The sequence below is a fragment of the Nesoenas mayeri genome, assembly GCF_963082525.1.
Source record: "Nesoenas mayeri genome assembly, chromosome: 1".
NCBI lineage: Eukaryota > Metazoa > Chordata > Aves > Columbiformes > Columbidae > Nesoenas > Nesoenas mayeri.
In genome coordinates this window covers 78,963,873-78,981,067 of record NC_137541.1, presented here as the reverse complement: position 1 = coordinate 78,981,067, position 17,195 = coordinate 78,963,873, and positions in this window count along the sequence as shown.

Here is a 17,195-nt window from a genome sequence, read left to right as displayed (position 1 = left end):
ATTTACTTGAGCTGGGGAGTGAATGCAATTTAGCTTTCCTTCATCATTTATTAGAGGATTTTGTGAGAGAGTAATAGAGAGAGTAGTTATAACACTGCTGAATTCTAAGACAGTATTGGTATACTGCTCATCTTTGGCCAGTAGTATTTCAACATGTTAGTTTTGCTGCTGCAAAAGCTCAGAAGGATTTCTATCTAAGGCTTTTTGGAGCTGGATCACTGCAGGATGACTGAAATACTTGACATAAGATTTGTTTCATGACTTTTACTGTAGTTTGGTTAAGTGGCAACAGAAGCTTGTCCTGAGATCAGAGCTCTGCCATGGTTGATATTCCAAAGTCTTGCAGGGACCAGCAAATGTAGGACACCAAGTACAGAAGAAGGGTTTATCTAGCATGGTCTCCTATAGTAGTATCCTTATAGCCAGACTAGTGAGATATAGATTGGGTAAGTAAACTATAAGCTGGGTGGAACATTGGCTGGACTGTTGGGCTCAAAGGGTCATGAATGCCAGCCACCAGTGACATCACTCAGGATTGATACGGGGGTCAAAATTTTAAAATATCTTTATGAATGACTAGGAAGCTCCAATTCAATATAAGAAAAAAAATTAAACCTTGAGGGTGATTAGACATTGCAACAGGGTCCTGGAGAGTTTATGGACTTTCCATCCTTGTAGATTGTCAAAACTTGACAGAACAAGGCCCTGACAAACCTGCCACAACTTGAATAGCAGGTTGGATTAAGTGGCCTCCAAGCATCCCTTCTCATCTGCGTGGTTTTGTGGTTCTCAGTGAGTGGGTAAAAGAAAATAAAATGCAAAACTCTAGGATTGTGACAATTATATAGACTGATTAGCACATGACATTCTTACACTTTTAATATCTATGTATTTCTCCTTTTTCACTAAGTAACGTGCATCCCAAAAACTGAGTTAGTGCTAGGGTGAGCTAGCTCTTGTCTAGGGTGTCTCTGCAACCACCATACAATAAAGCATGTTCCTGATGTACAGAATTTTTAATTCATTAAGTATATTTCCGTTACAAGCCATCAGTTAAAACATTTTTTCTTTACTGTAGATGTTTCTCCCAACTTCTCAAGTTCCTTTATACTTTCAACTTTATTCATTTATTTGCAGACCTGTCACCTTCTTTTATAAAGTTGTAGGCTCTAGGCACACTATTTTATGCAAAGTATTGTGATAGATTCAATAAACTTTTTCTTTAAGACTATCAAAATGATTTATCAGAAGACCCATGTGTCATACCTCCTAAAATATCCTGACAAATGGGATTCTTCCAATACTACAGTCTCCAGGGTGTCTCTAATGACTTCCTGAACGTAATCCAATGTATTGCAGGACTGTGAAGCATACTTTGTCTTCCTAATGTTACTGCTTCCAATATTTATCATCAGTTCAATTGCATTTTCAAAGTCCCTTCCAAGAGCCTTGTGATTTACATGAACATTACAGTTTTCTTTTATTTCAGGAGCTTCTGTCTTTTATAATAATGGATGAACTTAAAATACAGTTACGTAAAAAATATACAAGAAGAGAGAAGAAAGATGGGAATGGTGAATTGGCACATTCCTTCTATGCTTTTTTGAAGGAAACTTATGAGACTGAGGAAGCAAGGGACTGCTTGAGGCATTGTATCAGACAGCTGGAGGAGGGTGAAGGTGGAACATCTGGAAATGCACATATAGAATTCTGTTCCCCTGGAGAAAGGATTTGTCTAGCTAGAATAGGAAGAAGGAAAGAGGTGGGAAAGCAAAACAATGCAGAGAATGTAGAATGCTAGCCTGATCGTGGAAGCCTGGTGAAGCTGAAGAAGGAGAAGTAGATGTTAAGTTGGAGGTGGAATTCAGCAAGAGTAGCCCTAGTGATGGAGAACAGTAGAAAAAATTATTATTGAAACCCATAAGGCCCAAGGATAATCATGCTGATGAAAGCAGCTTGCAGATTTTAAATACTGTGGGCAATAATGTTTTTTGCTCTTGCTTACATGTTGGTGAAAATACAAAATTATTCTAGTAAATTTAGTATCATAAGATTCTGACACAAAGCCAATGTGAAGACACACTTGGATTGGTATAAATAGTGACAAACATACTGCTGAGACTGCCTTCTGCAGGTGTGCAATAGGTAATTTCACTGAAACATTCAACTGTCTTTATCGTAATACAGATCAACATAGTGGACGAAATTATTTTCCGTGGCCAATTAACTACATGAATAATCTGTAATTGCTTTAAAGACACTGGACTGAATGCTATTATTATGAAGAACTACAGTTGAAATGTATTGATTAGCTGATTCTGCATAATGTAACTGTTGAGCATGTCCAGAAATGGCTTAATCTGTTGCTATCCCATTGGTTTACTTTAGAAAACTTGGGGTTTGACTCTTCATTGGATGGGCATCTAGTCTTTAAAATTATAACAAGAGCAGTGAATTGTTCTCTATCATGCAGTCAAAATGGACAGTTAGTCATAGAGAGGACTGGGTGGAAGGGGAACAGTCCTCAAGATATAGTACAATGGAAGGTATAGTCCAGTGGACAGGGTTGAAGTGAGGCTGAAGTACAAGTTCCTTCATTTAAAAAAAAAAAAAAAAGACAACTCCAAGAAACAGCAATGAAGCTATTTAGACTATATTTTTACAAGGGTAGATGTGAGCCCTGATCATTATAATTGCTATGGGCTGTATTGGTTTTCACTGAAAAGAAAGCCTACCAAGATACTTATCAAACTTTGAATACCAAAGTGCTCTCCATGTTTCCAGTGACTGAATACTTGTTCTGCAAACTTATCAAGGCAAATCCTTCAAAACACAAATTAGTTCTCTTATTTGCGAGTTTTGTTTTTGGTTGTGTTTTGGGTTTTTTGTTTTTTTTTTGTTTTTTTTTTTTTTTTAATGAGATATTAATGAGATCTAATAAGATCATACCTCAAATTTCTTTAACAATTGGTTATGAACTGGAGGGGTGTCTGATGAGTTTTTATTTTAATTAAAGCACCAAATCTGCATTTCTGAAATTGTCATTGAGGTTGCTGGTGATATCTTCAGTGGCTGAAAGGAGTTTGATTATATTGAATAACATTCAAAGGTCAGTCTGCACCTGAGGTAATTTTTTTATCTGTTCGGAATATAAAAATATTTCAGCCAAGCTCAGCCTTCCCCTGCCTTATATGCATGAAGCTAATACATCACAAAGTTTTAAAATTTGATTTCCCTTCATTTTCCCAGTATATAGGATCCAAAAATGGCAGTTAGGATCTCTGAAAAAATACTGTCCTACAGTCTATAAGTCATTTAAAAAGCTGAGATCCAGCAGGATCTCAGTTTCTTCTGATTAATAAGGGACTGTCTGCTAAGACAGAGATTCTTAAAGCACTTAAAGTATTCTTTCATATTCTTAATTTTTATGTGTATAATTTAATCATTGTTAATATTGCATAACTCTTATTTCATACTTATAAAGTTCCTGCCTTATGCAGGAATTCAATAATATTGCACAATTAAATTGCTTTAAAATCTCAGCAAAACAGACACTGAAGAGTAATTCAGTAATGCCTATCTACATGCATGTGCACCTTCTACCTGATGTATTAAATGTGTCTTGCAAAGATTGTGTGGTTTGCCACCACTATGACTTACAATGGAAGCAGTACCCCTTTTTATTACCTTGATTCCTCTTTGCCAGTGCACTTCATAGCTACACAAGCACTACAAATCCTGGACTAGTAAAAAATAAAATAAAAAAAAGATCCATCCTGCATTTAGGAGAGGTGTCATGAACTTTAAACCAACTGAACTTCAGGGATCTGTGGACTCTCACATCTGCCTGAACAGCAGAATCATTGCACTTATTCTGGGGTTGTTATTCTCAATTTACACTGGTATGAGTAAAAAAAGTGGCTTGGGTGTTTTACCCGAATTCAAATTGAAAATAACCTCCTATGTGAAATAAAAATTCTGTGCTTGACTTTCATGTGGAAACAATTACCAACATAAAGAGAAGATAAAGAAGCAGGTGAGTGCAGCCAAATGCCACTACACTTTGCACATTTCTAATAAAGGAAATAGCCCCTTGACCAAAGGGATGGTAGCTGCCTTTTTTTTTTTTCAGTAGGAGTGCTACACCCATCAACATCTCTGGCAAATGGCAGCAAGTCTAAAACAAATAAACTTCAGTGGCAATTTCCTGACCTGGCTTTCTAATATCAAAATTGCAAGTGTCTAATTAAAGTCTCTCTAGAAATTAAGTAAATGGAAACACTAACATAATGGGCTCAGTATTGTGCTGAGCCTGGTTTTAACGAGGCTTTGTCTTCAGCAGAGATACAAAAATAAGGGCAGAATCTGCTCCATATTTGGAGACTCACATTCAGAAAGTGCACACAGCTGTTAGATGCTGGTATGTAAGAGAAATGAAGGAACTGGAAACATGGTAGTGATAAATCAGGATACACCCTTGTCTCTGAGAAATCCCAAAGTAGATACCTTAAAATGTGTTCAGTTTTGCCTTGTGATAGGTTCATTTTTCCACATAGTGGATAAAATACCTACAGGACATGGTGTGTTGCATTTATCCATTATATTGATTTTTAGCAAAGGTGATGGAAGGGATTGAAGTCTTTCATGTTCCTTTGGGTATTCTATGTACCCTGCAAATGTGTAACTGATATGTCCTGCTTTTATTTAGTGTGGTACCTACAGATTTACACTGGACTGTCGATTTAAAAAAAGAAAAATATACTTTTTTTTTTTAATTCACTAAACTTTTACCATCGTCACAGGAATTTCTATTTGACAAAGCATCATCTTTATTCAGTATATTATGATTTTAATTTTCTAGCAACAGGTTATCTATCTATCTATCTATATTTTTTAATCTCAACAATGAAAAAATATCTGGAGAGTCTGTAACTTGTATCCCATCTACTTTTCAATTGTTTCTGTTTGTATCCCATAAATATTTTGAATGCTTTTACCTAGCCTTTTGGAGGATGTTTGCAATCACTACATGATATTAAAGGGCTTTTGTCTGGAGATTGCAAAGGCTCAAGTGTGTCTAACTTTCATGTCAGCTTTTAGATACTTGACTTTGATTATACACAAATATGAAATAAAAAGAGTTTTTCCACTGGATTTCTAATTAAGTAGTGATATTTCTGCTGGCAGGAGGTGGATTATTTTATTTTCTTGCTGAAATGCTGGCAAACTTTTTTGTATGTTGAGGAGGTTTGGAGCAATAGAAAATATATAGTGAGAAAATTTGGCATTTAATTCCCTCCTGAACATGCTATTTTTAGTAACAACAAGAAATATAGCATAGGTAATAATTCAGCATATAATCACCTGTGAGGAAAAAAAAAAAACAACAAAAAACAAAAACCGAACTCTAATCTTTCCATTAGGTAGTGAAATTAATCAATAATTTTAAGTTCTTTTCAGGGTTGTTTCATTGGGGTGGGGTGGTTGTTTTGTTTGTTTGTGGTTTTTTGTTTGCTTGTAGTTTTGGTTTTGTGTTGTTGTTTTTTAACTAGCTGTAACGATTACACTCCTTTCAAAAATCTAGGAAGAAATAAAAGCATTTACCATATATCCATCCTTTATTTCTCAGTCCTTTGGAAAAAAATCAATCTTAAACCACTTGTACCCTTCTTTACTAAAATTTTCAGAAGAACAACAGATACACTGTTACATGGTGTGATGATTGCCATTCAGTGTGACTCAATAATTCTTTCTATTTTCCTGGAAAGATAAGTCAATACCTGCATGGACTTGCATAACATTATTGCACATCAGTGCAGTGTCAATAGAGGCAGGACAACAGTGAAAGACAAATCAACAAAATTGGGAATCATTGCTAATATGAGTATAAAGGGAGAAGAGTGAGAGCAGACTAAGAGTGGGCTTTGGGTGCTCTTTCAAGAATAATACCAAATAGATATGCCTCACCCTGACCAGTTTTTTCCAAAAATTAACTAAACTGCTAATAGATTGGGGGGAAATTAAAGGAAAGGTTACTCTATTTCTTCTGCTTCTATCTCTTCCATAATACGCAAGAAAAGAAAAATGGTTTAAAGATACTTGCTGCTTTTGTTGCTAGAATGTTTTGCTGTAGCTGAGGACTTCTGCTGTTGAACTGTTACATTTCTGTGCATTTCATTTTCCAGAGAGGAAATAAACTAACACAGTGATCATGACACCCCGGGTTGACCACAGCAAGCTTGCACTCCCGGTTCTAGACCCAAGAGCTATGTTTGAAGAGCTATGCTCCTTCTGGAAAGCTATAATAACTCAAGTCTTCCTTCTTTTTCACTATTTTTTGTGCTTTCCTACACAACCTTCTTGACATACTTCCCATGTATAGGGAAGTAGATATAGGGAAGAGATATGTTGAAGCTGTGCTTTCTCCTGCAGAGCACCACCTTTTCTCCTTTCTCTGATTCATGTGCTCACTAGAGTATCCCCGGTCTTTTGAACATTCACAAATGAGCTATGAGGGTAGGAGAGTTGAGACCAGCAATCCTCTCCAGAGCTTCTCTAACAGAGACATTCAATCATTACTTATAAAACTGTTTATTATTTTAGCTTGAAATTACAGAATGCTAGGATAACTAATAAGGCTGTTAATAATCCCAGCAACAGCAGATTTCAATTTCTGTAGTTTTGTTTATCTATGTCAGTATAGTTGGGCTTATGCTTTGTAAGATACAGCCTCTTAACACACTGCTTTATAAAAAAAAATAGAAAAATTAAAGCAATCATAGAATCATTTTGGTTGGAAGAGACCCTCAAGTTGATTGAGTCCAACCATTAACCTCACTCTGACACTAACTTGTGTCCCTAAGGACCTCATCTATGCATCTTTTAAACACCTCCAGGGATGGAGATTCCACCTCTTCCCTGGGCACCCTGTTCCAATGCTTGACAACCCTTTCCATGGATAAATTTTTCCCAATATCCAATCTAACACTTGAGGACATTTTCCCTCATCCTATCACTTTCTACTTGGGAGAAGAGACCAACACCCTCCATGTTACAACCTCCTTTCAGGGAGTTGTAGACAGCAATGAGGTCTCCCCTCAGCCTCCTTTTCTCCAGGCTAAACAGCCCCAGTTCCCTCAGACACTCCTCATCAGACTTGTGCTCCAGACCCTTCACCAGGTTCATTGCCCTTCTCTGAACTCTCTCCAGCACCTCAAGGTCTTTCCTGTAGTGAGGAGCCCAAAACTGAACACAGTATTCAAGGTGGGGCCTCACCAGTGCCGAGTGCAACTGCTTCTCTAGTCCTGCTGGCCACACTATTTTTGATGCATGCCAGAATGCTGTTTGCCTTTTGGCCACCTGGGCACACTACTTGCCCACGTTCAACCAACTGCCTATCAACACCGCCAGGTCAATTTCCACTGGTGAGCTTTCCAGCCACTCTTCCTCAAGCCCATAGCATTGCATGGCATTGTTGTGATCCAAGCGCAGCATGTGGCACTTGGCCTTGTTGAACATCATACAGTTGGACTCAGCCTAAAAATCCAGCTCTTCCAGATCCCTCTGTATGGCCTTCCTACCCTCAAGCCGATCAACACTCCCACCCAACTTGGTGTCATCTGCAAACTTACTGAGGGTGCACTCGATTACCTCATCCAGGTCACTGATAGATATTAAACATAACATGTTTTCTTGTCTGCAGATCTGTGTTCTAAGGCCACCTGACTTGTTTTGGATAGGTTTTCTGTTGCATCCAAACTACAGAAAAGCTGCTTGAATTCCCACTGGTTTGTTTCACTCAAAGTCCTATTAAGGGCAGAGGAAACACATCTTATATGTGAAGTTCATTGTTCATTTAGTTAAGTTCTTCACAGTCTAATCAAATACTTATTATTATCCAAGCTACTATTATAATAATACTTAGAGTTACAATTATATGCATATAATGCACAAGGAACCTCTATGGTATCTATCCTTTTCTCTGATACTATGCTTACCCTTCTACTGTTCCTCTGGGTCCTAGGGTTAAAGTCTTCAGTATGGCAAGGGTACAGGGCTTGTCAAGTGATCAACATCCCTTTACCAGGGGGAGGAAAAAGACAGGTTGTTTCTTCCTCCTTCTTTCAGTTTCCATATGTGTTCATTTTTATGTTTGTCAATATGCTCTACACCCTGATTTTTATTTCTATTGTTCTGCAGTTCCAGGTTGCATCCAGAATTACTGTATCTGTTTTATGTATATTGAGTCTTGTTCTATTTTACTCCCTAAAATGATTTTTGCCCAGTTCTTTAACCGACTGTGGAAGAGTGGTTTATAGCCTTGGAATTGTCCTGTACCCTTGTTCCTAGGACCCTGTACCTGTAACTTTTCCACACTGCTCCTCCTCTGCTATCATGCTGTGCCTATGTTCCTCCAGGAAGAGTTTTTGTGCTGGGGTGATTGATACTTAATTATTCATGAATAACTTTTTCTTACTACTGCTAATTACAAAAGTACATATAGTAATAAAAGCTGTCACACAACTGTACAATGCTAAACAAATGAAACAAACTGTTAATGGTCAATGGGTGTCGTGGTTTAACCCAAACTAGCAATACAACCATGATAGCTGTTCGAACATGCCCCTCCACATGCGCAAATAGGGGAGAAAATTGAAAGGGAAGGGAGAACCTAGGTTTGAGATAAACACAGTTTAAAAATAAAGTAAAGAATACTAATACACTACTAGTAAATATATATATATAAAATAGAAATGGAATATAAAATAAAAGATACTTAATGCAATTCCTCACAAACTCTTGTCTACACTGAGCAGCCAGTCCCAGGAAATATCACCTGGTCTGAACAGCTGATCCCAGAGAAAGAAAAAACAAAAAAAGGCAGAAAGACCCAGAGGCCTCTTCAAAATGGCAAAGCACCTAATTAAACATCCCAAACAGAACTCACCTGGCTCCCAGAAAAAGAGCGAAGAAGAATGTGAGACAGAGAAACCTGAAGATCCTGACTCTTCTTTAATATGAAGCATGATGCTAATGGGATGGAATACTCTCATTGCTCTGTCTGGATGTGTCAGTCAAGCTCTTCCCCATCTCTACCACCCTTCCTCAATGCCTCACACCTGTGGGCAGAGTGCTTAGAGTGTCCTTGGCTCTCAAACCAGAGCAATTAAGACCCCGTGACAGAGATAATGTTTTTATCTCTTGTTCTCAAACTGAGTCCGAATAATGACCGTGCTAACTATGAAAAAGAAAGGTTTCTAACTTCATGAAGAAAATTCACTCATTTTCAGCCAAACCAGCACGCTGGATTATTAGATAATTTCTATTACAAGCAAACAAGTGAAAGCAAAGCTCTAGATAACTCAAGACAAGTCCAGACAAAGCCTGAGAAGCCCTGAGGTGTGGGTGGTCCATATGATGCAAAACCTGCTGCCTGTTACAAGCATTGGCCATCAACATGTCTACTGGTCTGGCTAAGGCTCTGTCTAAGGCTCTGTCTAAGGCTCTGGGTGTTTAAGCACCTTCACTGGCACAACTTTCTAAGGGTTCTCCTTTGTGGTACCCTAAACCACCCCAGCGTCAGTGATGCCTGCTGCTGCATGTGACCCATTGCAGGGACATGGGACCTCTCTTCCCACAGAGTGGTCTGTCACCAGTGCCCCTGGACCTTGGTTCTCCTTCCTCTGATCTGTGCTTGCAAATCTTGCAAATTTTTCTGCCGTATGTGGGTATGTTTCTTGCTGCAACTGATTCAAGATCATTTTAGCCAAAGATTCAGAAGCTTTTTTCCCCCCTATATTTTCATCTAGGAGGACTGGTACTCCAAATGAAGACCACTTCATTTTGGTATAATAGGGTATGGCCATGCCATTTTAATAGAGCAGGCTCCGCAGTTTGTGTATGCTTTCAATGAGAGGTGAAGGTCAAGAGGATCCCCAAGACAAGTGGCATCTGTGAAATAATACCTCATTCCTCCCTTCTGGATGGAGATGTGAAAGTAAGACATCCTCTATTTTTTTTCTCTCTTCCTTTTTTTTCTTTTTATTTTTCCCCCTTCTTTACTTTTTGTCTGATGCTGTTATTTCCGTAGTCTTTGTATTGCTTTACTAGTTATTCATTGCTTCCTATTGGGACAGTGGACTTCAAAGCAGATTCTTCTGGATTCTTAAGGATTTGCGAAGGAATTACTTGGAACAGACTGCAGTTTTGGGATAGACAGAGGAAGTGGCTGCTGACAAAGCATACAAGTACCTGTAGCTATCAAAATTGCCACTACTTTTGGAAGTAAGCTTTTTTTTTTTTTTTAGAATATAACTATTTAAAGCTAGCTCCTGTTTTCAGTGTTGCAGGTGATAGATGAACATTATTTTCATTAGGACACAGGTCTAATTTCTCTCTAGTTAAATGATTAATTATTGTTTATTCGAAGAGCCAAAGAGCCAGGCTATATCAAAGGAGATGAGCATATGGCCCTTTTTCTAATTAGCTCAGTCACTATGCTCACTGTACACAAGAACTGATTCATAAAACAGGCAGTGGTGTTAAAGTGGTGTTATACTAGGCTTGCCAGCACAAGCACTTGTACCTTGCAACTCTAAAGGCAATTTTTTATCATGTTCTTACCTGGTTTATTTTTGATGTATTAAAATTTGACTTTTAATCTAGATAGTGTAATAATGATTGTAAACTGGAGAGTAGCAGCATATCACCTGGTTTGTTCAAATTCACACAGTTTTCCTAGTCTGCTGTGTTTATGCAGCCACTTTGGACTAAGAATGGGCTAAGAATGCCCCATCTGCATTAAATGGTTATTCTTATGAAATGTATTAATCAGAAGCCTGAGAAATGTACTATTTTGAGGTAAAAGGCAATTAGCAGAGAGGCAATCGTGTGAAGGAATGAAGAACAGATACCTATCTGTAAATTTGGTGCTATGACTCAACAGAAAAAGTTGGCTCTGCTGGGGTATGTAAGTGCAAAACGTGATTTATAGGATTGAAGTAATTAACAACTCATTTTCTGTTTTGAAAATACAATCAAAAAGGATCAAAGGATTAAAAATTTGGGAAATGGTATGCATGCTTCACCTGAGTCCTACTTAACTTTTATTAGTAGTATAAGACTGTGGAATGTGACAGGTTATGAGGAAGTAGGCAGTGTTAGAAAGACCTTTTGAATGGTAACTTCAAACATAGTCTCTTTTCTCTTTGGTTATCAGTCTATTTAGGCGTGTTATAAATAGCAAAGATAGATTGTTTGATACTTTCACTAGGAAAGAGTGGGGGCAGGACAGGGAAGTAATAAGTTATATGAGATACCAATCATATTTCCATCATCAGAAAATGACTCATGATTTGTAAAAGCCTTCTTTATACTAGAATACATCACTTAGAATTTTGTTTAAAAATTAAACAGAACATTGAACTTTTCAGCAGCTGTAAAATTCCTGGCCTGATTTCCAAGGGACATTCTATAAATAAAATATATATTTCAAAGCTTGAATTCTCTTCAGAAAAGCCTATAGGCAGCTTTGGTGCAATATTGTTTTTCAGCACAGCCTTATTAATTTGCCAGGTGAACAAAGCTTTTGCAAGGAAAGCAATGGGTAAAAAGTGTGTTTTGATTTGGCAAGTGAGAATAAGGCATCATGTGAAAACAAACATGCAAAAGAATAGGATCTCCGCAAAATCCAAAGCAAAATTTGTGCCAAGATTGCTGTTCTGAATAACAGTGTACAGCAGCACAGTGAGATTTTACTCAATTCACCACCTGTGAGTAATCCACTAAATAAAAGTATAAATTTCACAGTAAAGCCTGCAATGCTTTCAAACCCCTGCACATTAACAAGAAAATATTCAGTGCACAATTCAACATGATCTATGGGGAAAAAGGAAGGCTAGAAGATAATCCCTCTGTCACTTTTTTGTCACGCAGTCTATTTGCACATATTTACATAAAAGAACCAGTTTCTTTCCTGGTGCCTTTGCTGATGTGCAATATGACTATAATAGAGAGTGCATCACAGGCACTGGAGGGCAGAACTTAACTAGACACTAAAAAAAAGGAAAGTTCTTTCTAAAAAGGCTTTCCTAGCCTTTATAATTAAATTCTGGTGTCAGTGATAGAGGCTCATGATATCTTGGGAACTACCTTGGAGCCAACAGAGGCAGAAGACAGACACATCATGCAGTGCTTGGCAGGCTCTTTTACAGTAGGGACAGAAGACCAGAGCCCAGTAATATTTTTCTACTTATTATGTATGGATGGATATATATTTGTTTTATTATTTGCTTGTTTTAATTGCCTATGCTTAGCCCTTACAATGTATGACATCTGGTGTATCTCCTAACTTTAGTAATGAGTTTATCTGTGCCCTTTAATAAATGGGCCAGGTATGAATCCCTTGCCACATGGCACAATGTACTGTGGTTTGTGTCTGTCCACTTAAGCTCTCATCCTTCCTCATGCCCCCTGCCTCTGACTTCCCCAGAGAAGGTGGCTACATCCAGGCTGCAAACCATGAGCAGTGCCTCACATGAGCTAACCCCTGAACGAAGGCCAAGCACTGACTGGGAGAGTAAGCCTTGGAATGAGCCATAACTGCACCAGGGAAAATGCAAGATGGTACAGATTATTGTGGCCCAGCACTCAGTCTGTGTCCTGGTCTTGTTTTGTTTACTGGAATAGACAGAGTACATAGCCAAAGGGGTCAGGATGAGAGCACAGCACTGAATGTTTTTAGCACACTGGAGACATTTGCCCTGCTGGCCTTGGTAATGTTTTCTCATGCACCAATTCTGTGCATATGCTCAATCTCTTTCTTGCTTTCCCCGACTTGCACCCTACCTTTTCATGCACATCTGAAAGAGATGCCTGCAATTATACTTTGTCCTGATTGTACCCTCTAATAATTAGAAACTTCTTGAATTTTAACCTGCGAGGCTATATGAAGGTCAGGCACATCTGGTCTGGGAGCCCCAGTCACAGACTTGGAATGAAGGACTGAGGCTCTACCAGCCTTTAAAAAATAATGTTCCCAGGAATGTACAGGACAGTAGAAGGCTGCCTGCTACCCTGCCAAGGAGCCTGCAATAGTGTGTGCACTCCTGAGAACTTCTGCAGAAACTGCATGGTTTAATTTTTGACTTGGTTTGATCCCAAGGGAATACAGAGCTCTAACCCGGGCCACCCTGTGTTACACACCAGCAACTTTCCCACTGATGAGCAGTGTATGCCTTTGGGGTACAAAAATATGCTGTGGGCAAAAGTAAAGAGAACCTCGCTTGAGTGGAATAATTGTTATCACAAGTAATAATTTTCTCCTGTAGTATTTTCTCCTGTTAATGTAGCAGCAGCATGGGTAGTAACACCATCACAGAAGAGGAAGTGGTAGAAAGCATGGATTTACTATACAAGTGACTGAGGTGAACTATCTCTATTTCGTGTGAGTTCATGAAGTGAATAAAATGCTCCGCCAGTGATCTACGAATTCATGCCCTAGTGCCTTCCAGCAAGACAACAGCTCCCTAGTGTCCGAAACATTTTTTTCAAAATTCTGAGTAGGACCTAGAATCACTGAAGTGTTTGTAAACTTTCCCACACTAAATTCATCTCTCTGTTATGGTGGAAACCTAGTGGCATGGTAAGAATTACTTTCATGGTGTCCAGGGCTAGACTTTAAAAGCTGAGAGTACAGCTTGATTTAGGTCAGCAATCCTATGGGCACACATTGGTTAAGACATGCAACCCACTAGCACCATTTAGAAGAACTGTCAGTAAAAGGGTGTGCATGCTTGGAGGTTATTGTAGTTCTTTTTATAGTTCACAGAGCAATTAACTAAAGAGAAGTTGTCTTTTTTAACAGAATACCGTGGTGAGTTGTCTTAACCTGTCAAAATCCAGAACAAGGATCTGGAACACTAGGAAACAAACACAGGAACATGGACATAAAACTATGCAAGGGGGAGGAGGCATGCACCATCACAAACTCCTACACAGGAGAGTTGATCCTTCTCACATTGAGATCAAGGACAAACTGTCTACTGGATTTGAACCAAGAACTGGTTCAAAATTTAGATAATAAGAATATTTCCTTTTTATTTGCTTCTTTTATTGTTCTAGTGTTTATTGTTTTGCTCATTCAACAATCTATTGCATCCATTCTAAGAAGGTTTGTGTTGGTTTTTTTTCTTTTTTTTTCCAGGATGAGAGATGTCTTACATTCTTCAAGTGCAATTCATTTCTAATAAAATGCTCTGTGTTCCATATCAACCAATAACATTTACAGATTGTAAACCTGACAGATTTAACAGATTTATTCTTGTTTTTTATTAGTGTGAAGCTAAGATCGTGAGGTTAACATTTAGCATGCATTGGAGACTGAGCCACTCTTTCTGTGTCCATAACTTTGCTCTGTGGTGAATCTAAGCTGTAAAATAAATAAATAAATAAATAAATAAAACCACAAAAAAAAACCTGAACAAAAACCCACAAACCAACCAACCAAAACAAACAAACAAAAATCCCAATCAAACAGAAAAAAACCCCAAAAACAAATGCATAAACAACAATCAAACAGGAAAAGCAACTCTTTATTGAAGCAGCCAAGGTTTGAACAATTGTAGTTTTAATATTCAATACAATAAAGTGACAAGATGTAAAATATTCTGTATATTAACATTCAAAAAAAGCAAAAACTTAATAAGAAAGTATGGTGTAACTGAATATTTACTGGAAAACATATGGCTACCCCAGAAAATAGAGGTAGATGAGAACTATACAGAACAAGGTCGGTTAGTGCAAATTTTCATTATTTTCTTTATAGTGAATTATGACACCATGGACATGAGCAGCCACAGACTTGAGAAATGTCATAGGCTGGAACTGTGGGTGACTGGAGCTCCCAAGTTTCCTACCTGAGTCATGGGCAGAGAAGGGATTGCAAATGCACTGTTTCCTGATATTGATGGAAGGCAGATGGAAGTCTCCCATCAGTAAATTACTGTAACGTTGTGTCACAGTATGAAAATGAGTGAAATAATACTTTGTGTAAGCTCTTGAGCAGTTCTGTGCTGGACTATGGCATGGCTGGGGCAGAACCAGGGATAAATTAAATCCTTTTTATTTGCCTGATAAGAAGCTTTGGTTGTACCTATTGAAATATTACCTAAACCTCCCCAAAACTTGCAAACAAACAAAACCCCTTGTTGTTCAATTCCTGGTTAATGACTGAAACTGCTTTAAGTATTTACAGGAAGCTGTGATTGGATTCTCAAGGGATAATGCAAAGCTTATGACTATAAACTAAACACAGAATCTGATTGATCGTCCCAGTGTGGGAGTAGTGCAACTTACTATGAAAAGTCACATTAAGGGCTTTTTTTTTTTTTAATAAAAACAAACAAACAAAACTTTAATTAGAATTATATTTGTAGGTTCATTAAGAGGAATAGCAACAAAGTAACGTGGAATATAGGTTTTGATCCAGTATATGAATACACTGTTAATAACCCAGCCAGTTCTAGATGTCTTAACACTTGGGTTGACTGGCTGCCTATGTTTAATGTGACATATTTCCTATTTAACCCCCCTGTCACTTAAATGCCTGTTGATATGGGAAGAAGTTTAAGTCCTTTTGAAAACTGACTTTAGCGTAGCTCGGTTCCTATAAGTCTTTCTTCGATTTTTCTACAACACTCAAAATGTAAAGGAGTGGTTGTCTGATACTGGGATCATGTAGCAAAGCTTTTTAAGAAAGCAAGAAGTTCATGTTAACTTTTAAGGTTAATTCAGTGCACTTAATTCCACCTCCACAGGCATATCTAGAGAGCGAATAGACATGAATTAAGGAATTCAAATGACTTTGCCAGAAAATTCTATAGCTAGAGAAACTGACCTTTGTTGTTGGAAATAATTTGGTGGAAAGGTTAAAAATAGTAAGTTGGATCCAAACAAGCTCGCATTTGGATCCCAAGACTGCAACTTAGTTTCATGTCTAATGTTGGAGGTGGCAGGCAGGTGCCATGCTCAACCAGAGTGCTACAGCAGAAGGAACACCTTGGATGTGCACCAGTCATTACTTAAATCTTTATTTTCCTAAATAAAAGAATGAGTCTTGCTTACTGGCTAAGCCAGAAAAGTCAAACAAGAGCATATTTACCTGCCTGAGAACAGACAGATTTTTTTTCTTATGCTTTGAGGTGAACTTATGTGAGTAAAATAAGTTGTTGGGTTTTTTTTTCCCATAAATCATATAGCATGGGTTTGTATTTATCTCAGCAGAATGAGTCTAATTAGGTCCAGTATTGCCATAAGTTGATAATACAGAATTCTGGTCTAGAGCCAGTTAATGTTTACTGCAGACGTATCTCAAGACCCTTGTGGGCCTGCAAATATGGAGCTGCTGAGGTACTCTACAAAGCAATATACTTGTGTTCCTGGTGGAGTAAGTAAACTGTAATTTTAGATGTATTGGATTACTAGACATGCTTCATAGGTCAAGTCATGGAACAATGTCAGCTAAAGCCTCCCAACCGTGATTCTTGGTTCTCCATCTCTTTCTCTTTCACTAACTGGGTGAGAAAAAAAAAAAAAAAAAACAATAATTAAAAAAAAAATCTGGCAACCACAGTATAGAGAAGATTCTGGTTGACTTGTCATGAACAGTTCAGTGTCCTTTCCTTTTCTGCTATGTTTTTCTCATCTTCATATATTTCAAATATGCTAGCAGTTTTGCTACTTTGTAGCTCAGTTATGGATTATTCATCACACTTATTACTTACGTGGTTTCTTTGTCCTCAATTTAATTTGTATATTAAAATGGGTTTATTGCAATATGTGAGCATGTGTGCAAATTATGATTATTTTTAAAGTACTAGCAGCAATGCTTTTGTTAAGAATTTCAGATCCTGACAGCTTCCCCTAAAATGCTGAGTAGCAAGATTTCAATGTTCAGTTTGCATAGCAAACAAGACACAAGATGTGTTTCATTCCTAGAAGCTATTATTAACTCATCCTTTGTGTAACAGGGATTTGAATGAATATGAAAAATGTTCGAAAGTTAACAGACAATTCTGTATTTTTACAGATGTGTTAAATATTAAATATATATATCAAGGTGCTAAAAAAAAAATCTTAGTGTTGTGTACAACAATTTCTTAGAGCAGAGCCACAGGGAAACTGCTTCATCTTTTTCT